This window comes from Myxocyprinus asiaticus, chromosome 24 (genome assembly GCF_019703515.2).
Source record: "Myxocyprinus asiaticus isolate MX2 ecotype Aquarium Trade chromosome 24, UBuf_Myxa_2, whole genome shotgun sequence".
Classification (NCBI taxonomy): domain Eukaryota; kingdom Metazoa; phylum Chordata; class Actinopteri; order Cypriniformes; family Catostomidae; genus Myxocyprinus; species Myxocyprinus asiaticus.
Window position 1 is genome coordinate 38,331,512 of NC_059367.1, and position 26,965 is coordinate 38,358,476.

The window sequence follows — 26,965 nt, forward strand, 5'->3', positions numbered from 1 at the left end:
TTAAACTTTTTTAATGAGGAAAAACTTAAATTCTTAAGCTGTGTACTGTCACCTTACAATAAATGGATTGGTTGCAAACAAAATAAAAAATATGTAAAATAATCAATTGCAAAGTTAATGCAAAATAAACTTCAATATGTTTCCAATGTACATAATTTATAATAGAGCATGTTACAAATCAAAAGTCTTTGTCCTAATCTAAATCATTCACTGTTGCTGCGTCCGTGTGACCTTCTGCCGGGGAAGACAATCCTCCATGATTTAAAACAGTCAGTACCTGCAAAAAGATTACATTCAATTGAACTCAATAGATACAGTATTCGAAAATCTAAATTTACCTTTTAAAAAGCCACTAGTAGTGCATGTGTTCCACAAAATTGTGTTATTATTGTGTGGTTTTGAACTCTTCATGTGTGCTCCCAATGTTTCACATGTGTTGACATGGTTTCATGTGCAAATTCCAAGCTTTAAATGCTATATTCATGAGATCACATGTGATTTATCAAAAGCACGTGCATTTTAACATAGTCCCACATGTGCACACATGTTAATAATGTTTTTTTCCACAAGGGTAGTACAAGCCAAAACATTGTATTTTCAAGCTATATTTCAAGCTTTATCAACCAATAGTGAGCACTTATATAAAATCTTTAAACCTGATGTCATTTTTTCCTGTTAAATTACTTTCTCCACATTAGAGCATTGGCCGCAGTCCACTGCAGTGCAACCAGCAACATGGTTTCCTTGTCTTCCCGAACCTTGCATGGCACATAGTTCTCTAACAGTTCTCCAAGTCACCCTCTTGAATGGAGACTTCCTAAGTGTCCGATTCAAGTGCCTCAAATCCGATATGGGCTGTTTTACAGCTGTAAAAGCCTTTCTGCTCTTCACCTGTAAGTACATTCTCTATCGCACCTTTGGCATGGAGATACTGTATCTTGGAGCGTAGAATCGGCATGTCCTGCCCTGACACAGTGAAGGAGAGGAAAGTCCACGCCAGCGGGTCAAAGTACACAGCGGGTCTTCTGTAATTTCTGACATTTGCCCACTTTTGTGAGTATGTTTGTGCCTTGAGCAACCGCAGCCATGACGCAGAAGGAATATAGAGGGAAGGAGGGGAGCCGGCTTTGGCTTTCTGAAAGAAAGCAACATGCGTTCACAGTGAATGCAATCAGTCTCACTGATCACTGCTTCAGTGTGAGCTTGGCCCATGCATAAAGAACAGCGCTTATGCCCATCACACAGAGGGATATTTCGCTCACATGGTGCAAAAAATGTGTTAAACGGCATCTTTAAAAAGACGTCTTTCAGCAAAAGGGTCTTTTAGTTTCTCTTTATTACAAACAAACACACAATGCAAACAATGTAAATAATGCAAACACAGAAGTGTTCAAAGGATACGTTGTCTATTGGAGCACACAGGCAGAAGACAGATAATCCACTTGCTGAAATAGTGAAGATCCAAATGTTTACATGACCATGAAAAAGAAAATTCTGCTGATGTGGTATTTCTCCCTAGCTTATATGCCTGCAATGACATAGGGGCTGAGCCTCAAGTGCCACCTGCCAATTGAAATTGGCATGATTTTATACGTTTTCAGAGATCGGCACTTTCAGATAGACTGGCTCCCATAGCATCAGCTACTGCCACAGCATTGAAGTAACCAACTTGAAAGGGAACTAGTATTTTTGAAAACATAATAATGTGATTACAAAGACAGTAGACTATTTTTTTACAATCATGAATCAAAAGGAATTGCTTTCAGATGCAAAAAGCATATATTTTCAAACGGTCTGCACATTGTGAACATTGTGTTACAAGGGACTGTTCTGAATTGTTTGTTGAATGTGTTTGCCGTGCAATCCGTAGTGCCACAGTAAAAGGTGAACACATTTTAATTGACACAAAGATGTCTGATGGGAGAAGGCACTTGTCGGTAACTCAGCAGAATGGGGTCAATGTCAGGGTACTGGAACATTCATTAGCAACATGTCGAGTTTCCTTGTGATCAGGTTGGTGGGGAATGGAGATGGTTTTAACTGTATTTGTCAGTAAATAAATTCAATGAATGTAAAATTTGCTTATTTGAACTTGGGTATTATAGCTGTTTATTATTATTATAATTATAGCTTTTTATTATAGTTTTTCCTTATATGAAGGAAGCAAGCTAGTAGTTGTAAAAACAACATAATAATGTGTTTACAAAAACAGCATGCCTACACTAATTTCTTTTACAACCATGAATCAAAAGGCATCGCTTTCATATGCAATGAAGCAAACATTTACAAACGATCTGTACATCGTGTGCACAGTAGCACAGAGGAAGACTGAACATTGGTTATCAATGAACATTAGTATCACTGGTTTATTTTTTAAATGTTTCTTGTTAAGGATCTATGGTGTTTTTTGAAGAAAAAACAAACAAACAAAAAATATATATATATATATATATATATATATATATATATATATACATACACACACACACACACACACACACACATACAGTATTGTGCAAACGTCTGGCACATAAAATGTTTCACAAAAGCATTTGTATTAAGATGGTTATTTATATCTTCAGCTTTAGTGTGTCAATAGGAAATATAAATGTTAGACTCCCAAACATTACTTTTGCAAATAGAAAAGATTAGAATAGAAGAACAGGGAGCCCTGCAACAGATGTCATGGCCCCCACAAAGCCCCCCACTGAACATCGTGTCAGTCTGAGATTACATGAAGAGACAGAAGCAATTGAGACAGCCGAAATAGATAGAAGAACTGTGGCGAATTCTCCAAGAATCTTGGAACATCCTATCTGCCAACAACCAAGAAAAACTGTATCCAGGTGTACCTAGGAGAATTGGTGCTGTTTTAAAGGCAAAGGTGGTCACACCGAATATTGATTTAGCTTTTTTATGTTTACTGGACTTTGTATGACATCAAGTGATAAATTAAAACTATTTATGTCATTATTTTTGAAGACATCCTCACTATCCAACATTTTTCACAAGTGCCTAAAACTTTTGCACAGTACTAATATATATATATATATATATAAGGCCATGTTTTCTCCTAAAACTGTGTATTAAAAGATTAGTCAGAAGGGACACAGTTAGTAAGCACGAAATAAAAGCAAATAACATTTTGAATTTGAGTAATCTTATTTTTAAATGTTTGGGGTCATTTTGTATGTTCAAAAATGTATGCTCATCATAAGATTGTAAATATACACATAATTTATGAATATAATATTATTTATGAAGTATTAGAATCTTTTATTATTATTATTATTGTAAAATTAGACCAATATTTTGCAATTAGTCCACTGTGTGTCAGATGAGCTTTAAAATTTGGCTGTGAAAAATTGGAGGTGGCAGCCAAAATATGCTTCAGAGTTGAAGGGGTTAAGGTGCCAACTATAAATGGAACCTGGTTTATCTCTTGGACACTAATGAGGGGTTAATCCCAAAACATTTTGTAACCTGTTTGCCACTTAAAGATTTGTATATGATTTGTTTTTTTTTTTTGTTTTTTTGGATATAGTGTGCAAACTCTAAACCTAATCCAGAATATTTCTTAACTTTGAACCATATATACAATAGTCAAATGTACAATTTTGTAATGCACATGAATAAAACTCTTGAAAGAGAACATCAATATTTGTAAAAACCAAAAATAAATTACAAATAGAACTGCTACAAGATATTATGAATTGGCAGAGGCTCTAAAAAGAAAAGAAAGAAAAAAGATATACAGTATGCTGTTATATTAGTAAGACCTCACCTGCCATTGAGCAACTCAAACACCAACATCCCTACAGCCCACAGATCTGCTGACAGGCTGTGATCTTTATGGAGAATGACCTCTGGAGCCTGATAACCCTCAGACCCACAAAATGACCAGATCCTGCATAGAGAACCCAGCTTCTTGGAACAACCAAACCCTGTCTGATAGAGAAAGAGAGCGAGAGGGGAAAAAAGGCAAAAAGAGTTGTTATCTTCAATTGCCCAGTTGTACTTGAATCATCACATTCAAGTAGTTGCAGGTGGGACATTTGTTAGTTCGGCCATTTGTTTCAATTTCAAACATGGCTGAATGTTTTTGTATGGAGCACCAGTTTAGCATATCCTCGCTGGTCCAGGAACACATTCTCTCTGGTTTCAGGTCTCTGTGAATGATGCCTTTGCTGTCTAAAACACCAAGAGCTTCCAGCACACATGCTGTGTAGAAACAAACAGCATCTTCTTCCAATGAACCCCTAGAACATAAAATCTCTGTCGCACAAATACATACAATCACAGACTGTCATAAGATGACTCAGTCATTGTAGCACTGGAAAGTCAATTTAGCGAATCAGTTCAATTCACAAACCGGTTAAAAGATTTTTTATTCATTTCATTCAATCACTCAAAAGTGTTACCAGAAGTCCATGGACACCACTTAAGCCACTTTTTTAGCTAAATACAGCAGTTTATAATTTTTTTTTTTTTTTTTGATAAGGTTATATAGCTGGTCAAATATTGGTTTATGTTTCCAACATGTTACACTCCTCACAGTTTTATTTCAAACAAAGTCCTTGCTTATATTTGAGTGATTTACAAACACTTTGCCACCGAATCATTAAAAATGGCGACTTAAAAGAATGGTTCGTTCATGAATCAGACATCACTGTTTAACAGCATGTACCTCTCTCTCAGTAAATTCCACAGATCTCCACCTTCACAAGCCTTCATTAACATATACAGGTATCTAGCATCTTTAAAGGTACAATGCAACCTGAAAAAGAAAAAAAAAAAACATGCTGGAAGAACAAGGAAATTATCTAGCTGCAATTAAAATGGATAAAAGACCACGAGTAAAACCACTTAAAATAAAGATTTCAATTAGAATCAAAAATGTTTGTAGGCCTGATGTCATAGCACAGCTGTTCTGAACCTTTTTGCAAGTGCAACCCCTTTTTAAGAATGACAATGTTTTGCGGGAAATAATTGATTGAAAAAAATTTTTGATTTTCAGGGAAATATTCACGGAATTGCATTTGCATTTAATTTAGGTGAGCCTCGATAACCAGCCACAAGTTGGCTTTTGACATGGTGCTCTCATTCAGAAAATCGTCCAGTAAGGGGAAAGCATCAAAGTTATCATTGTCCAAGCAAGTTCACCGTACTGACAGTTTTCTGAACCCTGCTTCAATTTTATCAGAAAGAGTGAAGAGCTACGTATTTTTACACTGAAGTCCTGTGTTCAGATCATTAAGTCTGCTGAAAATGTCAGCTAGGTAGGGCAAGCCATTTTTCATCAGAAAATGTTGGAGCTAGCGGGTGGTTTTTCTCCAAAAGAAAGATCCTCACCTCCTCTCGGAGCTCATAGAGTCAACTGAGAAATGTTCCTCTGGAAAGCCACCGTACTTTGCTATGAAACATCAGCTGCTGGTGTTCCACGCCCATCTCTTCACAGAGAACATTCAAAAGTTGCGTGCTCATTGCGCTCGTTTTTATCGCGTTGACTGTGCGGACAGCTTCATCTATCACTTGTTTTAGATCAGGTGGCATTTTCTTAGACACAAAGGCTTGTCTATGTATCATGCAATGCATCCACACTGCAAGTGGAGCGACGGCCTGTACTTTTATCACCAATCCACCGTGTTTACCTACACAGTTCTTCCATTCAATGTCATGTTCACGTACAAATGAATCCAATGTGGCAAAAAGTTGCTCACCTGTTGCACATTCGGGAAGAGAGCGACAGAACAAAAAATCCTCCTTAATTTTTCCTTCTTCAACAAATCTGCCTTAAACCAATACGTGTGCTCTCGTCAAGTTGGAGAGAAAAAAATTTGCTCGATTTAATTTTCGTAATTTTCCGCTCTTTCACATCTGTTGCCATTTGCCCATAGTATCATTTGACACTCAGTGTTACCAACTAGTTTCAATGTAAAGTAGCTAAAGCCTGCTCGAAAAGTCGCTTAATGTCGCTAGATGACGTCATACGCTAATTCGCATATTCGTGATGTCATCGCGTCTCATTTGAATTTTGCATAGTGTCTGCCCTTTACATGTGTTTGCTTCTCTGTGCTTACCGTACATACTGTAATACCCTATTAATTCCCTATATCTATCAATCACTCAGAGAGAAAGTTAGAAGCGACAGAAACTTCTTTTCTCTCACAAAGTGCTCAGCCATAACAAACCACTATGTGCATATTTACAACAACAACAAAAACTATGTGCATGTTTACAAAAAACAAAAAACAATACAGATCCGTGATTGGTCCTTGACAACGCTGTTTGCACATGCGCAGCTCATGTCTTCTCGCCTGCTCACCTCTCTCTCTGTCAGTCTCACCGAGTCCTGGCAGCAAAGCAAGACCACGCGCTTGCGGGGCAGTACTGGCGACTTTCTTCTACGGAAGGTAGCTAAGGTTTGTCCAAAAAGTCGCTAGCGCTTTTTTGAATAAAAGTCGCTAAATCTAGCGACAAAGTCACTAAGTTGGTAACACTGTTGACACTGGAATCAATGCTTATTGATCGGCAGCGCTTTGTCCACACAACAGAAACAGTCTCTTTAGCGCAGGGTAAGAAAAAAATTTCACCTAAATAGCGTGGCTTTCCATTCACCGCAACAGCTTTCTGCAGGAGTGATTTTTGACCACGTAGCTCCAGTAGTTTTCACTGGAAAAACTCAAGTGGCTTTGTCTGCAGCGAGTCATGTTTAGTTGTCAAGTGCCTTAGCATCTTGGAAAGTTTAAGGCTCTCCTTCGCTAACACGTCGCCACAAATCACACTGTGGTTGAGGATCCCCCATCGCTGGTCTGAGTGAAGCTTTATTCCAAGTACTTATCGTCACATTTACTGCTTTTGGCCTTCTTTCCGTTTGACTCATTCTCGGCTGGACGTTTTTTAGTGTCAGCACCAATTAGAAATCGCTCCATGTCTAATCAGCAGTCCGACTATGATGGGTATGAACCACAAATTGCTAAGCCCATGTGACTTCTTCCGCGGTAAAGTTAGTTTGACGTTCGACATTCGTTAGATATTTGGTTTCTCTTAACCGCGCTCTCTTAAGTCGACAATCTTACAAAGATGTCATTAGCACACTTGGTTTAAAGGGAGTACAACTGTACTATATGGGCATAAAAACTGGATTGAGAACAGTCAACGCTGATGTAAGGGAGCGTCTGAAAACTCCACCCACTACGCTAAAACATAGATGTCCACTCATTCATTCAATTGACGTGCAAGTTATACAAGAAAAAAAACAAACAATAAAATACATTTTCACATTCATAATGTTCTAATAACTTTCCAGAGTATAGATGGACTTACTACAGGTGAGATTATTACAGTATCATCAATTACATGAGTACAGTAATCAATTATTTTAGAAACAAATTCACCAAAATTCATCAAAATGATATTTTCTCATTCTAAAGGGTGTAGTAACTTCCTAGAGGATAGATGAACTTGCTACAGGTGAGAGTATTACAGTATGATCAATTACATGAGTACAATAATAAATTATTTTAGAAAAATATTCACAAAAATTCATCAAAATGATATTTTCTCATTCTAAAGGGTGTAGTAACTTCCCAGAGGATAGACGGACAGTTAGTTTATTTCATAACTATAGCAGTTAGTTTATTTCATGTCGCCAGTAGGCGTTACCGTTAGGCCAGTATTTTATACAATCATTCAAAATAAAAGTTTTCCCGCGACCCCCCTGCAACTGCTTTGCGACCCCCCGGGGGATCGCAACCCCTAGGTTAAGAACTGCTGTCATAGGAGAAACTTATTACCAAGAGCTGTTTATTACTCTTTAGAAAACCATCTGAATTGGTACTTTAAAAACCACAGAACCCAGTACACTGATCTGAAGAACCTATACTGAAACAACAATACATTTTTAACCCTTTAAGCTCAAATGGGCCCGTCAGCCCAGCAATTTAAAAAAAAAATGTATCAAAATATTAATAACTACAGTCTTGACCAACAGAAAATAGGTATCGTTTTAAAGCTTAGAAGCTCTGCTTTACAATGCATGTAGGCATTATGACCAAAACTGAATAAGTGCTTTGAAATTTGCAGACAAATCAGAAGTGTTCTGTTTTGATAATTGATTTAAAAATTTGAACTGTACGTATTATTGTAATCGGTAAAAACATCAACTCATCAAATAGCCATGCCATATGTTGTTGGAAAGCTCTCAAAGAGTAGAATTCATTATTTATTTTTATTCACAGACAAAAATATACTGAGTAATAGCTAAGTATATGTCTTACATACATGTTTCATGTGAAAAGGTTTTGCTCATTTGCCACATTTTTGCTTATAACTTCACAAAAAATAAACATAACATACCATTACTTAGAGGAAGCGATTATCTTTAAAATTAGCCCAAAGACAAAGAAATCAGATGCAGAGATAATTAGATAATCCACACGAAGCACAATGTGCACACAGCATCTGGCTACAAACACGTCAGCTTTCCTGGATCAGATGATGTCATTGGAAATGCATTAGCGTCATGGAACGCTAAACCAATTGGATTGGATACAGATTGCTCCAACCAGTGGTGATAGTCCTCCATATTTGGGCAGAGAGTCATGTGATCAATCACTGTGATTGCATATGGCCACCAGGAGATGGTGCTAAGTACATGACACAGACTCAGTGATGACTTAAATGGCATAGAATGAAACTCATTCAAGTAGTTGCTTGAAACAGAATGAAACTTATTCTGTGAAATCTCATTACTAAAATCTGCATTGTTGTGTAACAAGCATGTGTAATTTGTACAATTATTATGTTTTATTTGTTTGGAGAAGCTTTTGGACACTTGGAGATGTTTTTGGACACTAGGATAAATGATTTTTGCAATGCTATAACTTTTGATTGCTTTGTCGTATCAAAACACAATTTTACTCAGTTACAGGTGACATGATTGGGAACAAAACAAATGCAGTTTTTTGGAGCCAACTTATTTAAACCCTGAGGTATATAATGTCAAATCAGAAAATTAGAAAAAAAAAAGTAAATTTTTGGCTAAAGTTTTTTTGTGATTTTTTTTTTTTTTTTTTTTCAGCAGTTTTGTAGGCCTAGAGAATTTATGATCATCTATATCATTAAAAAAGTGTTGTTATTTATTTATTTATTTATTATTATACCAAATACTTGACCCTCCTAGGTTTTTTTTTTTTTTTGTCAAGTTATAAGCCTTTAATTTTGGGTATGCCACTGAAACAGGAAATCTTGTTTAAAAAAAAAAATCCCTCAGAGCTGAATGGGTTCATCTAAAAACCAAAAAAGCAAACAAAACAAAAAACTAGTACCTTATACAGTGATTAATAGTCCATGATAAGGTTCAGCAAAAAATTATTGATGAACCTTAACTTTTTAAGCAAACCGTGCATATGAAGTTCTGACCTTACAATGAATGGACTTTCGAGATCCATCATGATGGAATGCAATGATCCTCTCTCTTTTGCCTAGGCTTTGTAATGCCTGCTTTCTTATGGTCTTTAATGCAAACTTGCAACTGGGGTCACTCTTCAGATGGATCGTGTGACAAAAAAATAAAATAATCTTATTCAAAGTCTGGCTGAATTATAATTATTGGGGAAGAACTTTTGATAAGAAAATGTAAACAAAAATCTTTAAAATCAAAAACAGACAGAAAACTGTAGGACTAGTTTAGGATACATTTGTGTTTGTGGTTCAGTTCTCATTGAAGGCTGACAATAGCAGTATTATTGATGAAAATCCATATCACATTTTTTTGAACATATTCAAGTTTTAAAGCGATATATTTGGAATGAACTCACCAGCTGAGTGTGACCGTACTGTCCTTCCCCCAGATTACAAAATATATGAAAACTTCTTAGTGACATTCCATCAAAACCAGTCTCATTTCCTCTGCCCTGTTTATTACAATACATTTCATTAACTCACTAACTTCAGTTTCTTCAGATATTTTGGTGGATAATGTGTAATTATACAGCAGGATCCGGAAGCTTGAGACCACATAAATGCTTCTTATTCAGTCTTTTAACCTCTTCAACTCTGCAATTTTTCACACTCAAATTTAAAAGCTCACCATTTGCACATACTGTGGACTAATTGGCAAAAAGTGGTCTAATTTTTTCAGAACCCCCTCCCCCAGATTAAAAAAAGACTCCAATCACCCATAACCTGCTGTTCACAAGAGCTACAGTGACACAGAGAGGCACACCGGACTGATTAAAAAAACTGGATTCTGAACATTCTTAGAACTGGTGTGTCTGATATACGTGTGGGTGAGAAACAGATCAAAACTGAAGTCAGTTAACCCTAAATCCTCCTCCCTGTCCAAAAGGTGGCATTATACAAAAGAAAAAGAATGTGAAAGTGGAGATTGACAGTGAAAAAGGACTTAAATATTGATCTTTTTCTCATGCACACCTTTCATATTGCTTCAGAAGACATCGTATGGTTTATTTTTATGCTGTCTTTATGTCCTTTTGGAGCTTCAAAATTTTGGTCACCATTCACTTGCATTGTATGGACCTACAGAGCTGAAATATTCTTCTAAAAATCTTTATTTGTGTTCTGCAGAAGAAATAAAAATCATACACATTTGGGATGGCATGAGGGTGACTAAATGATAATTTTAATAGAATTTTAATTTTTGGGTGAACTATCCCTTAAAATGTCCAATTATTAACGTATCAGATGTATTTTTCTAAATTCCCTCAGGAGAAATATAAATACAGACAAATACAACTATTGTTGACATGCATTAAAAGTATAGAGCTATAAAATGAATGTGCATAGCATAGTTCATATAATTTGGTTTCGGAAGAATTTGATGACCAACATGATCACAACATGATTCAGTTTTTTTTTTTTTATTATTATTATTTATTTACCTAAATTTCGACCCAATGTGCTGAATTCCGACATTCTTTTTTGATCTTTGGCTAGCAAGATCTACATTTGCAAAGAAATAAGTGAAATAACATTGTTTTGTTCTCATTGTATTGTTAGGGTTATGTTTAGCATTTGGGTTAGGGTATATCAGTGTAATTTCTATTCAGATTCTTCCATAAAATGTTTGTTCATGTTATGCGCAAGGCATTGCACAAAGGTGCAAATGTGCATGAATATAGTTCCAGCTATTCCAGAATTTACTTTTATATATTTACAGGCAGTTTGTAAATTCGGAAAGTAGGGCTGGGTATCGACAGCCACCTAACAGTATGATACATATCGCAATACTGTAGTACATACAGTAATTCACAATTCAGTATATCACGATCAGGGCTGTCAATCGATTAACATTTTTAATCAAATGAATAACATAGTATGCTGATTAATTAATCGCAATTAATTGCTTATATAAATATTTGCTGAGAAAGCCCCTCAACAATTTAATATATAATGATGAAATAATTATAAACAGTTATATTAACATAATTATCAATTATATATATATATATATATATATTATAAAAAATAATAATAATACAGAAAATTAGTAAAGCATTAAAGTAAAGCATTAAAAAAGACCATACAAAACATGGCTTTAGAATGCAATATATTGCTTATTTCCATATTTCTGAACATTAGCATATCTTTGGCCTACATTTCACAGCAATCTATTTTGCAATTGAATACATCAATCAGTCCGAGATTTATTATGAGGGCTTGTCTAAGGACGTGTCAGTGTATCCCTGCATCAGACGGACACTTTTGGAGCATCTCGGTTGTGTACACATACACATAATCATACCATTTTCAGGTCGCTATGTCAAGTTAAACGCAGTTTGAAACTTAGAAAAACACGTCTTGAGATCCCTGCATTCGGATTTGTGCTCTATCAAGCTGTGTTTTTATGCAAAAATGTGTTCTCATCTTGTGCTGTCTACTGTTGTTAAATGTGGATTGTTCTCCATATAAGCTGCGCATTGCCTAATCAGTGAGTTTCGCTTACTGCCCCCTGGAGAATTCAGGTGGTACTCCATGCTTGAATTGTTCATATGGAAGGAAAATTCCTTATTACGGTCCGAGCACATGATTAACTGCGTTAATTTTTTTAACCCGTTGTTTTTATATAATTAATCGCACTGAATTAACACATTAAATCGACAGCCCTATTCACGATACATTGCAATATTATATTTGGATTGTGAATGAAACTGTGCTAAATGCATAAAAGAGACCCATATGTCTGCAAAAGAAGAGTGAATCTTGCAGGTTCAGTTTCAGTTTCTCTCACACCTCATGGGAAAATCGCCTGAGAAATGCGGTCTCAGAATTTGCACTTATTTATGAGACGAACTGCTTATGCATTATTGAACTGTTGGACATGATGTGAATACACAATAAGTAGAATAAAAATACAGGGATCAAAAGTATCGATATCATATCATAAGAAAATGTATCGTGATATATCGATATATGATTCTATCGGCATATCCCTTTCGGAAACTGATTTTAGCAGACAAAAAATGCTACCTACTGTGGCAGATTTCTCTGTGAGATCAGTCAGTGACGATGATTTTTAAATGTTTGTGACTTTTTATGGACAACTGTGTTATCTTGACAGATCTGTGGACAGTTGGAAACATTGTTGTTCTAAAACTCTAGAGGAGACATCTGTGAGAAAGTAGGAGACTTTAAGCAGAAGTCTCTATTTGCTCTCATGTAATATCATTGCTCTTTTGGAGAAACAATTTAGATATTAAAGAGATCTCATTTGTGGTTTGACTTCCCTATGGGATCATTTTCATGCAGAGACATAAAACTCTAAACACAATTCAGTCAATCAGTTATAAACAATAGCAATGTGGAGAAATAAGCTAATGAAAATCAAGTTTGTTTTGTCTATGGCATTCAGCACCCCCATTTACATTTATATGTCTTAAAGTTACATACATGGATCTAACCATAGGCTGTTTTATAAAAATCATCTTTCGTACATGGTGTGCTGCTAACAAATTGGCCCTTGAGACAAAAATCATCCATATGTTATCCTTGCAGAACACACAATCAATGAAAAAATGTCATCTAGCAAGTTTGCTGTCTTACAGTAGGTGAGTGTGTGTGTGCTACTATGCAGTTGCTAGGGTGTTCAAGTCTCTATGATATTCTGGTCTCTATATGGCTCAGGTCCCTCGTTCAGTGTAAGTCTATGGGACTTTTGCCTGCTTTATTATCTTCCAGGTGAAAACCATAAGTCTGATAATTTAGAAAAGCAATAGTGCACCTCCCCTTCGGAATCTCTTGTACCTAATATAGTATGCGTAGTAATAGTGATTCAGTGAAAAATTCTCTGCGTAAACTATGACCTGCTTCAGCAAAGTTCCAATTTTTTTTTTCTATAAAAGAGAGAATGGCTGAAAATAGAGTTTTCTCCCCCCAATCAGTCTCTCTAAGTTCCTGGGACCCTCTTGAATAATTAATAACACCGATTAATTGACTCTTCCATCTTTAGGAAGAGAAATACCGCAATCTGTGTCCTCTCCTCTCTCCTGGTAACTCTCTCTACCTAATGTCCTTTCCTCTCCTGTATCTCTGTGGAATATCTGAGAATTTGGCCACTAGATTAATGATTAAGCCCAAAAATGGAGTCCTGGATTAATAAACAGGTAAAGTCAAGATTCTGAAATTCAGTTTTTATACATTTTAGATACCATTACAGGGTGACATTGTCTTTCAGCATTATTTTTACGTAATTTCTTTTTAAAGCAATGAACTCGTTTGTCTGCACAATGTATTTATTTTTTCATCCTTGGGCATAGATTTCCATTTAATATAAACAATGTATGTACTGGATGTATACTATATACACCGATCAGCCACAACATTAAAACCACCTGCCTAATATTGTGTAGGTCTCCCTCGTGTCGCCAAAACAGCGCCAACCCGCATCTCAGAACTACATTCTGAGATGATATTCTTCTCACCACAATTGTACAGAGTGGTTATCTGAGTTACCGTAGATTTTGTCAGTGCAAACCAGTCTGGCCATTCTCTGTTGACCTCTCTCATCAACAAGGTGTTTCCATCTGCAGAACTGTTGTTCACTAGATGTTTTTTGTTTTTGGCACCATTCTTAATAAATTCTAGAGACTGTTGTGTGTGAAAATCCCAGGAGATCTGCAGTTACAGAAATACTCAAACCAGCCCATCTGGCACCAACAATGGGAACAGAATACATGTAACGGGATTATGTATTTAAAATACAAAATATAAGTAACTGTATTCCACTACAGTTACAATTAAAATAATTGGTAATCAGAATACAGTTACATTCAAAAATTATTTTGAATACTGAAGAGATTACTTTGCATTTTTTTATCATTTGTTTTATTTTGTCTATTCAGTTGGAAAACATTTATCCATATAAATGATGCGATCCAAAGAGAGTTTGAACAGCGGTAAAAAACTTTCTTAAGATGTGTTACATTCATACGAGCAGACAGTAGTATGTTTGAAGTAAGTTTGGAGCAGCAGAAATAAAAATAAACCTTGCGTAAATTTTACATGCACCTGTTACCAGGCAAGAAAATCCATGTTAGAACATTAATTATTTTTTCTCTAGTAAGACCTTTGATATTAGTTAGGGCACAAATATTATTCTTGATGAGAATTTTTGAATTGTTTTTCTGTAATAAATATCAGAAAATCCTTAAAACAACATCAATTTGCTTTATCTTGTTTTAGAAGCAAAACTGCATAAGATATTTAGGCTTTTTTAGAGAATGTATTTTTAACATGTTTATTTTGTCTTACTGTACTGGCAGATTTTTTAAAGGAAAAAAAGTGAAAAAATCTACCTGTGCTGAAGAAGTAATCCAAAGGATTTAGATTGCAGTACTGACCTTGAGTAATCTAATTAAATACATTACAAATTATATTTTACAGCATGTATTCTGTAATCTGTAGTGGAATATATTTCGTAAGAAATATAAGAATAAAAGTAATTCCGAAAGCAATCCTCACAGATCAGGGCACTACGCAAACTATACGAATTGTTGGGTATTAAATCCATTCACACCAGTGTTTACCACCCACAGACAGACGGGTTGGTGGAACGGTTTAATGAAAGCCTGAAAAATATGATTCGTAAGTTCATACACGAGGGTGCTAGAAATTGGGATAAGTGGCTCGAACCCCTGTTATTTGCAGTTCGAGAGGTCCCACAAGCCTCCACAGGGTTTTCCCCATTCGAGCTGCTGTATGGGCGTCAGTCACGTTGTGTGGTCAACGTCATGCGGGAAGCTTGGGAGGAGGGACCTTCAAACAGCATAAATGAAATTCATTACGTTCTTGATCTTAGAGCAAAACTCCACACTTTGGGTCAACTAACACAGGAGAATTTGCTCCAAGCTCAAGAACATCAAACCAACTGTTTGACAGGGGCACTCGGCTATGGGAATTTGCACCGGGAGACAAAGTGCTTGTATTACTCCCAACATCGAGCTCTAAATTACTCGCCAAGTGGCAAGAACCCTTCAGCATGTCACACGGCATGTAGGAGCTCTCGATTATGACGTAAGGCAGGCAGATAGAGGTGACACACGTAAAATATACCATCTTAACCTCCTGAAATTAGGACGGAGCTTACTGCTGGATCCTGAACTTCCTGTCAGGCAGACGCCAAGTGGTTAGAATGGGCAGCAACATTTCCTCATCACTGACCCTCAACACTGGAGCCCCACAGGGCTGTGTTCTCAGCCCACTCCTGTTTTCCCTGTACACACATGACTGTGTGGCAACAGATAGCTCCAATGCCATCATTAGGTTTACTGATGATACGATGGTGGTAGGTCTGATCACTGACAATGATGAAACAGCCTACAGAGAGGAGGTGCACACTCTGGTGTCAGAAGCACAACCTCTCCCTTAATGTCAGTAAGACCAAGGAGCTTGTGGTGGACAGAGAACACAGCCCCATCACCATCAATGGAGCACCGGTGGAGAGAGTTAGCAGCTTCAAGTTCCTCAGTGTCCACATCACTGAGGAACTCATATGGTCCATCCACACTGATGCCATTGTGAAGAAGGCTCCCCAGCGCCTCTTCTTTCTGATACGGCTGAGGAAGTTTGGAATGAACCACCACATTCTCACATGGTTCTACACCAGCACTGTAGAGAGCATCCTGACTGGCTGCATCATTGCCTGGTATGGCATCAGCACCGCTCTCAACCGCAAAGCCCTGCAAAGTGTGGTGCAAATTGCCAGACACATAATTGGAGGTGAGTGTATTTTTATACAGTCTTCTTATTTTGTGTATACTGTATATTGTATATTATTTTTATTGTATACAGTCTTCTTATTTTGTGTATACTGTATATTGTATATTATTAGGTGTATATTGTATATTGTGTTGTGTAACAGATGTGTAAATTGTGTTGTGTAAATCAGATGTTTATTGTAACTGTCATACTGCTATGTTGCTTTACTTTTGTATATGGTTGAGTGACAATAAAGGGATTTGATTTGAGATAAGAGGGCATTCTACTATAAAAACATACTGCCAATTTCAGAACTCAAAACTTAATCCCCAGTGCAATAAAAGCATTTACTGAAACCAACCTGCAAAAACACCTGTAACAAGTCCAGGTTTTTTGACTGAGGAGGAGGAAGCGGGGACCGGTTCAACAATCCACGTGAGCTTTATTTGATTTATAACAGAAATGGCTTTATTTTTCAGCACAACAAAAAAACACTCTGAACTCTCTGCTGCGTGTGTCCGACTCTCTCTCCCCTCTCTGGTGTCTGGCTCACTCTTAAATCACTCTCACACCCTCACTGCAATAAGAAATAGGTGTTAGAGGTAATCACTGACTGGTGATGATTTGTGCCATTCTCAACTCCCGATCTCGCTCTCCATTCACGCCCCCACCACCACCACATACCCCCATTGCCTGACTCATTCTGGCCTGCCCATTACACCCCCCCCCCCCCCCCTCGGTCTGTGGACCATCTCATACTTAAATGGCTGAAGGGCCAGATACTAACTGGTGATCCACGCGTTGGTATCTTTCATGCAATAGAGCCACTGGAGTGGGGCGTTGTCCGAACAGAGGGTGAAGGCCTGTCCCAGGAGGTAGTACAGAAGGGTGAGGACCGCCCACTTGATGCCAGACACTCCTTCTCAATGGTGCTGTACCTCGCCTCTCTCGCCGAGAGCTTCTGGCTGGTGTACAGCACCGGTCGCTCCTCCCCCTCGACCACCTGGGAAAACACAGCTCCCAACCCCCTGTCTGACGCATTGGTCTGTAAAACAAAAGGGAGAGAAAAATCAGAAGAATTTAACAATGGCCCACCATAAAGTGCAGCTTTCACCTTCGTAAAAGCCTGTTGGCACAGCTCCGTCCACTGGACCTGGTCTGGTGCTCCCTTTTTAGTGCGATCAATCAGTGAGCTCAGAATAATTAGGTACAAACCTTCTATTGTAGCCAGCCAGCCCCAGGAACTCTCACCTCCTTTTTGGTCTTGGGTCTCAGACAGGTTGCAATTGCTGCAGTCTTATCAATTTGCAGCCGCATCTGCACATGACCCAAGTGGAAGCCCAGATACCGTACTTCCACCTGTCCAATTGCATACTTCTTAGGATTCGCTGTGAGTCCTGCCCATCTCAATGACTACAGGACAGCCCTCAGATGCTGCAGGTGCCGCTGCCAATCGTTACTGTAAATAATGATGTCATTCAGATAGGCAGCGTGTAAGCGGTGTGCGTTCTGAGGATTCTGTCCATGAGCCACTGAAACATGGCTGGGGCCCCGAACAAACCAAAAGGAAGAGTGACAAATTGGTGTAAGCCAAACGGTGTGGAAAATGCCATTTTTTTGAGGGACATGGGAGTTAAGGGGATCTGCCAATATCCCTTTGATAAATCCAGTGTTGAATAAAAGTGAGCCGTGCCTAACCAATCGAGCAGTTCATTAATCCGTGGCATTGAGTATGCATCAACTTTAGACACTGCATTGATTTTTCTATAATCTACACAGAACCGGACCGAACTGTCACTCTTCGGAAACAGCACCACCGGGCTGGCCCAGTCACTGTGGGATTCTTCTATTACCACATAAACTAGCATGACGACTACGTACCAGTACCACTGGGGTCGTCTCGAAATGGTGCTCAGTGAGATTCGTACGACCGGGGAGAGGCAAGAACACATTGGAAAATTCTTTTTGCAACCTAGCAACCTCTGTAAACTGTGATGGTGAGAGGTGGTCTCAGCAAGTGACCGGGGTGACTCAATCGGTGTCTTTTAAGTTCACCTCCGGTCTGAGCTCGCCCTCTCCTGAACCACTGTCGCCAAAGTCACGGGGACCACCTCTCTCCCTGGTTTTAGGAGATTAAAGTGGTAAATCTGACACGCTCCGCCTCTATCTGTTCATTTAACTTCATAATTGATTTCCCCGACTTGCGTGTGACCTCAAAGGGCCCTTGCCACTTGGCGAGTAATTTAGAGCTCGATGTGGGGAGTAATACAACGACTTTATCTCCCGGTGTAAATTCCCGTAGCCGAGTACCCCTATTGTATAGCCGGCTTTGACGTTCTTGAGCCCATAGCAAATTCCCCTGCGTTATTCACCTCAGTGTGTGGAGTTTTGCTTTCAGGTCAAGAATGTATTGAATTTCGTTTTTGTTGTTTCAAGGTCCCTCCTCCCAATTTTCCCATAGGACGTCAAGTATGCCGTGCGGATGATGCCCGTACAATAATTCAAATGGAGAGAACCCCGTGGAGGCTTGTGGGACCTCTTGTACTGCAAACAATAGGGGCTCGAGCCACTTGTCACAATTTCGAGTGTCTTTGTGCACAAACTTACGAATCATATTCTTTAGTGCAGGGTTCCTCAATAGGTGGCCCGAGAGACAAGTGTCTGGCCCGCGCTGGCCTGTTCACACCAAATCTGTGATTTTGCAAGACAAACTTCAGACAAAAGGTCTATACACACAGTGCGTAAAATATAAAAATGAAAAACAATTTCACACCTTAAAGGGGTCATGGCAGGGGTCAGCTGTTGCTGCTCTACCAACATTTAAACCAGTCTCATGCCCGCACCATCAGCTGTTAGAGATTAATATATTGAACGCTGTAAAAGCATTCATTAACCTAATTTGGCATAACTGTTTCAGTATGTTCTTTCCATGGTGTTGATGCATTTTGAGGATAATCTGTTTTTATGCGAGTGAGATGAGTAAAGAGCGCTGTTGCATAAATATAGGTCCTATTTATATTTGCACATGTATTTTACTACGAATATATTCCAAACGGTCTTCCGACGCCAACTACTCATTTTATAATGTCCGGATTAATGCTTGGATAATATAACACAAGGTACTGTGGTACAAATACACGTGGAATAATTCACATTAAGAATAACATTATACAGAAAAAAATATGATGTATGATAAATAATGTAAAAGAAAACATTGGCTCATGGTCATTTCTTTATTGAAATTATTGCAATACTTTGTTATAGTATCCTTAAGAACAATAACGATATTAATGCTAGGTCTAAGAATTTAATCTACTATTAGGGAAAATACAGGGAGTAGATCCCGTTTGGAGATGAGCAGGAACAGACTCGCATTGAGGACATGGAGATCCAGATTGTTCATTAAATTTTATTTTATTTTATTTATTTTTTTTGTGTAAGCCGGTAAAGTTATGTATTTTTGTGTATCAGTATTCAAACAAAATGTTCATAATTGTTTTAATAAATAAAACAGGCTACAAATACTGAGAAAAATTACTAATAAAAAAATCTGAATATTTATGTGTGACTCTTTTAATAGTAAAAACAACAACAGTAATAATAATAATTGCAGCACCACAAAACATTTGTCATTGCATCGATGGCAATGGCCCTTGACTTTGTATTGTTGACAGAATTTGGCCTTTGGTAAAAACTAATTGTCTGTGCTATTTTACATTTTTGGTGAATGTAAACATGCACTAGATGGACGTCCTTGACTGTTTTGATGCGTTTTCAGCTATGTGATACTGTATGTGTGTGTGTGTCTATTCACCTTGATTTGGACTATGTATGTGCTTTTTTTTTTTTGGCTCATGTCAGCGTGGATTGCTTGTGAACCAGTCATAATACGATTTAACCTTTGCAAAAGGAACTGTTATTGAAGGATGGGGCAGTTAAAAACACTTGGATTTGATTGCAAAACCGTAAGTAAAGAGTTTAATTCATGAATATTTGAAATGTCATGACTGTTTGATGGTTTATGGTGCTGCTGTGCTTGAGGTGACAGGTTAATATATTCAGATGCAATGTATTGGATGTGCATTACCAAATATGGCTGTATTTGTGGGGCTTCACGATGTTAGCCAATCATAACAGTGAGTGTTTACGTTGAAGTTTAAAGGAGGCGCTTAGGCCAAAACCGAGCGTTTCAGACAGAGGGCCAAAGACAGGGTGGAAAATTATCATATATTACTACATTATGACTGTTTTGGTGAGAAAAAAAACTTCTAACATTATCAGTGGACCTCAGGGAAGATAATAAAATTATAAAAAAAGAGTATGCCATGACCCCTTTAAGGTGTTTTTTTTTTTTTTTAACTGGGTACAATTGCTGCGGTCCGAACCCAAGTGTCATTCTTCCTCACTCATGCGAACCGCAGCACTACCTCCTACAGGTAGTGTCGGGTTTGGTACCACGGTCCACTCCCCGGTCCCAAAAACAGCTTTCATATTGCCGATTTTTCATATGAACCGTACACTGATGCCAATGTAAAAGACTCCTTAGTGTCTGTTTTCTCCTGAGAAACCCATAAAGGCCCTTTCACACAGTACCCTAAAAATGCTGGGTTATTTTTCTACCCAAATGCTGGGTTAAGGCTGTTGGGTGAAAAAGTGGGATGATTTGACCCAATTTGGGTTGGTAAATGTTTTAAACCTGTAACCTAGCAATGCAGACGTGAAAGAAACAATGTACGTCGTACAATGTTACGTACGGTTTCAAATCTGGTATGAAGACTGCTGAGCGAGAAAGAGCGCCAATGCTGGAAACTGGAAGATGTAAGCTGTAAGTCGTTAATTTATTAATTTATTTAGTCATTTTTGAACATATGAAGGAATAATTAGAGATGGACAGCTGAATTGATAAAAATTAATGCACATTCCGTGGTGGTAATGCAGCCGCGAAGCACAGTGGCCGTTACACCTCAGTTGTGCATTAACTTTTAAAACTTCCAACGGTTTTGATTCAGTTTTTCCGCTGATACTGTGGTTACCCCATATACATTTGTTTGTCTCAACACATTTTCAGGTTTTCAGCTTATAACTATTTACTGTATAACCTGTAATGGAGTGATGCTGTGTTGCAGATGTGGGCATGAAAAAGATTTACGCGGTGTGAAATTTTTAATCTCCATGAAAACTGAAGAGCGCGAGTGAACGACGATCTTGGAAACCTGTAAGTAATTTTTTTTTTTTCTAATCTATTTATAATTTTAAATAAGCAAAATTTTATGACAGACCAACGCACCACCTCGGTTGTGCATTCAGCAGTCTGGAATCAACTATTCTGCTTATCCCATGATTACCACATACTCTACATTTATTTGAACACATCTTTCAGATATTCATCCTCACGAAACTCTTTTGTGTAAAACTAATTTCACACCAAATGCAAATTTTCACCGTCATTTGGTGAACAAATCAAGATTTTGAATAGAAACAATGGATTCTTATGAAGCCTTTCACACTGGGAGCGAGCATTCGTGCACAGACAAAGCTAGATTTTATTAAGGTGTGTCGATTTTTTTCCCTTGTTCGCCGATAGAATGCCCCGACCAATAAAATTTTACCTTTGGATCTCGTGTCATGAGCCACTGCATTTACCAAAACCAGCACAATTGGTGGTGCTACAGAACAGAAATAAATCTGAGTTTGTTTTTTATTGCTTGCATTATACAGAGTCTTGGAGTGTTTGATTTTATTTTTTCTAATGGCTTGTTTTGCAAAATTTTGAAGTAGTTCTTATTCTCATCCGTGATAGATGGCAACTGTACCGGAGTAAAATTGACTGTAGATTAGCGAGCATTGTGAAGGGGAAATTTGTCCACATTTTTCCGTGCTTTTTTGCATCATGTTTGGTGTGGAAGGGCTTAATGTCTATAATCAAAAGTCAGAGATTTCAATATGAACTCAAACATTTCTCATCAAATTCTTCCAATACCAAATCATAACAGTTATGCTATCCACATTCATTTTATAGCTTTGTGCTTTTTCTTCATTCCAAAATTTTGTTTAAACAAAGTTGAGACCTAGTTTAAACGAAAAATCACTGAGAATTCAAACTTAAAAGGAATAGTTCAGAAGTGGAACACAAAAGATACATTTAAAAAAAATATTTACTCTCTTTTCTATATGTCAGTTCATAGGGACAGTTCTGACAGGGACAGTTGACAAGTGTGTGTCAGTACCTGTGACAGTAGTAGAGCAAGTGTGCTTATGAATGAGGGCCAGTTCTTGAAACATCACCCCAGTTCAATGATGTGCTGCCTCTGGCCAGCTGTAAAGTTGCAAAATTTTTACAACTGCAGGATATTCTGGCCAAATAGACCATGGTAGTAACTAATTTATAGATTGTCATTGAAACCAACCAGTGGTCAACATCATTTCAAGACTCACATGTCCTTGGCAAGCCTAGGACTAAAGGATTTATTTATATAAATTATTGCCGTTATAAAGAAAAATACACACATGTGCTAGCAAGTGAAATGTTCTGCATCGATTACAGTATAATTAATGTATTTCACTACACACACCCACAGACTTGTGTGTGTGTGATTACACAATTATACATAAACCATATCAATAAATTATCTACCTGTTGAGTAAGAAAAAAGCCATCTCTGGGTCGCTTTTAAATACTTTAAGATCTCAGAGTTGTCACCACCACTGAAAAGCCAAGCTAATGTTGATTCGGGTTTTATTACGGACTCTGTCGCTTTCCCTTTTTGCTTGTAGACTCTGCTCTGTTCGGGGTTTCTTTGTACCGGTGATTCCACGGAGGTTTGCTGTTTTGAATGATCCATGGTCAATTTTTCTCGTTCGTTGTGACAACAAACTTTTAGGTTCATGTTACTCCCACACCATACATGCGCTACAGTAGCCGGAGCTTATTTTCTCTGTGTGTGGATATGACGTGAACACGCATGGGCGAATGACGTATGTATGCAGTTTCCCGCGAAATCCGTCCCGACAGCTCTAAAATATAAATCATTATTATAGGTTTATCAAAGTGTATTTGGGTAAAGACATGGTTTGGAAGATGGATTTTTGTTGCACTCTCTTATTAATAAAATTGTGTTATTTTTTAACAAAGAAAAGTTACATAGTGTAGCTTTAAATTAATTTAAACCGACTGAATACTGTTCACAAAATTCTAGACTGTCATTTAAGGGTTCAACTTCTGGTGCACCGAGTCACGTGACACAACAGCATTGTGTCGATTTCACTGAAGCTCTTCTATGAGTGCAGAGACAACAAAAGTGCCTCTGGTTAGTAACCCCTTTACGTTTTTTAATTGAAACCTGTTTGGGTGTAAAGAGTACCATCTTTAGTTTCGTTTGATATGCCACTTTAAAAATTAATTTATTATTCGTGCGTCAGCATACACATATGAGGATTTTGGGACATTATTCCCTCAAAAGTAAAAAAAAACAAAAAAAAACACGTTAGTTATTTTGAATAACCTTCAACATTAACACATCTGTGTGTCATTTCGCTTAATTTTAATATAAATTTTGTTATATTTTATTTTGATGTCACTGTACAATACGGTTCTATTCATTAACATTAGTAAATGTATTCCTATATTCACTGTGCATTTTCACATTGAGAATCAATGGGTTCATCTAAAAGCTAAAAATGTTTGTTTCAGAGGCTTTATATGGAGATAGGATGAAAATACGGTGCATTTCGAACTGTTCTGAGACCAGTGAAGACAGACAGCACACTGGAGGTTAAGCCATTCACTAAAGATTATGTTCTTACATTATCTTTAATAGACATTAAAGATCTTTGATTCTTTGATTCTGAAATGTTGGACAGTCATTAAATTATAATTATAATTCTTTTGTTTAATATGAACATTTTTAAAATGAAAGTTTCTACATTTTAGTTCTAATTATTAAAGTTCTATCACAGAAAATGCTGATGTTTAAAAGTTCAGTTGATATGCTTTCTTTCAAATTATATCACATATTCTTAGAATATAAAACATATTCTAAAAAATCACAAATTATTTTAAACTGCCATATTGTGAAGAGAGGCTGATTTAGAATGTGTAACGAAGGGCTGAAATAGATAGATATAACAAACTCAATACATCTCAAGTGCAAAGAACCACAATGCTAAATTATTAAGATTAAGCCTGGAGGCATGACTGCACCTCTGATAATAATGAGTGACTTTTAAACAATGGGTTACAAGATAACAATGCAAGCCACTGGGACCTGAAAATGATGCAGTATGAACCTACTGTTCCTTACCATCAACTATATATGCCTAGGATCCATCATCGCCTTCCTGAATAACACAAACACCCTCTTTAAATGTGATGGGATTGGCAGAATCCATCAGACACAGCATCTGATCCCTGTCTAGATATTTCATACACTCTCTTCTAGAGCTGCTTCTCTCTTCTAGATCAGCCTCTGTGACCTGAAAGAAAGAAAGAAATAAGGTGTGACAGAAGAATAATAAAGATGAAGAGACATATAGGCAAATGTAGCATAGATGACAAGGGAATAAGTTGAATTTTTAGGAGAGTTCTTACTCTTGACTCTTGCTGTAACTGATTGGAGGGTTTTGCAAGATAAGTTTTGGCTCCACATTAATGGGCTCTGTTACCAGGGTTTGTCTCCTCACTCTCTGTTGACCTAGATGCAAATAAAATGAGTGTAAAAAGGAATAATAAAGATGTTTTTCTGCTGTTAAAAAATAAACATTATTGACTCATACCTTAGAATTCTGGGCTGTTTACTGTCAAAAATCTGATGTGTTTTTTAGAAGCATGATTCCAACAATGTCTTCTTTCTGTGCTTTACTCCTTTTTTCCACTATTTATTAATTCTTTTCAAGCCTGACTGCATTTTAGGGGGCTGTAGTTTCTCAAAGTTTTGAACCACATTTAATTTAAACTTCATTTAAAATAAATTTCAAATGCCAGTAACATTCCAGATTTATTTTCCAGGATCCATGAACATTCAAAGGACAAATCTCACAAGGTTTACATGGGTCATGTCTAGATGGTAAACCATGTTCTGCAGAAATCTTGCACGATTATAGGCTCAAGGTTCCTGCTGGGCAGATCAATATTTAAGTCCTTTTTTTACTATAAATTCTACTACCTGCTCCGTAAGTGGTGACATGCACGAAGAATGTGAATTGCCATAAACAAAATAAAAGAAAGTGAATGTGCAGATTAATAGTAAAAAAGGACTTACTGTAAATATCTTAAATATCTAACTTAAATATTGATTTAAACACTGGAGTTGTATGGATTACTTTTATGCTGACCTTCAGAGTTCTGGCCACTATTCACTTACATTGTATGGACCAACAGAGCTGAAATATTCTTCAAAAAATCTTTGGTTGTGTTAAGCAGAAAATTAAGATAAATGTAATTTTGGAAGAACTTTATCTTCAAATTGCAGATGGGCTAAGTTAAATAGTTAATTCTTACAATTTGCATAAATTTCACATTAAAGGATAAAACGGCTTGCCATAGCAGCAGGTTGCACATGCAGTAGATTCTGAGATGGCTGGAATGGTGGCAGTGAGCCACAGACGGTCAAACTCCCTCTGCAGTCTACGTATGAGATCGTCTTTAGCGTCCTGTTCAAGCTCCAGCTCGTCAATAAGAGCATCTCTTTGCTGTAACTCCTCTATCTTCAACTGCGGTGTGAACTGACATTGTGTGCAATTTCTAAAGAATGATTTTAGGTAATTTGATCTAACATTTAATAACTTTTAAAATGATGCAAGTTTATGTTATGAGAATTCCTGACATTTTGTTCTAAGATAAAGTACTTATTTGTCATTTTCAGTTTTGTTCAAGCTGATTGAATGAAAAGGTTTTTCAAAAATTGTCCAATAATAGAAAGGATAGTATTTGGGGTTAAAGCCCCCCATGTTGCAGAAGCTAAAGGCCCCATTAAAACGCATGGCTTTTCTTAGAGTTGCACTCAGTAATTTTTACCACATTAAAAAAAGTTTTATTCCTAAAGAAATTAATAGTAATTTTGAAACATATGTATAAAATCATGTGAAATCACATTAAAATGAAGACTCCAGTCATATCAGTAATCTTATAAAAGCTGTTTTATTCTACATGGAGAGGGTCCGCACATGGTCACATGACCAGCAGAATACTACTCACTTAATCTCAGTCACTGTCCTTTTATTTGACATTTTCACTCATTGATTAAAATAATCATGGTTGACTGTGAATAGTGAATTTCTACAGTGGCATCTGAAACTGAAAACTATTGATTTTAAATGATGCTGCATCCAAGACATTAAGTGTCAGTGTAAGTCCAAGATGACTCAAAGACAAAAGTTACTGAGTGCAACTTTAAGTGGGGGGAACAGTTTTGTTATGAAAAATGTTCAAAGTGGGCTCACATTGACTGATCCAAATAGAGTGGAGATTCATTTGTTTATAGAATACTTGATGTTATGAAATGCCAAATATGATTGAAATTAATAGGAAATGGTGCGCCTTTTTTAAAGTGTTTATTTGAAATAAGTAGTACCGTAATTTTTTTTTTCTCCCCTTTTCTCCCCAATTTGGAATGCCTAATTCCCAGTGCGCTCTAAGTCCTCATGGTGGCGTAGTGACTCACCTCAATCTGGGTGGCGGAGAAACCAAATCTCAGTTGCCTCCGTGTCTGAGACCGTCAATCCGCGCATCTTTTCACGTGGCTTGTTGAGC

The 26,965-nt window shown here is 37.2% G+C and overlaps 1 pseudogene; it reads right to left on the bottom strand.

Moving 5' to 3' along the window:
* On the bottom strand, window positions 1–26,072 carry LOC127414678 (cGMP-dependent protein kinase 1-like; annotated as a pseudogene).
* Between the last annotated feature and the right edge of the window lie 893 nt (window positions 26,073–26,965).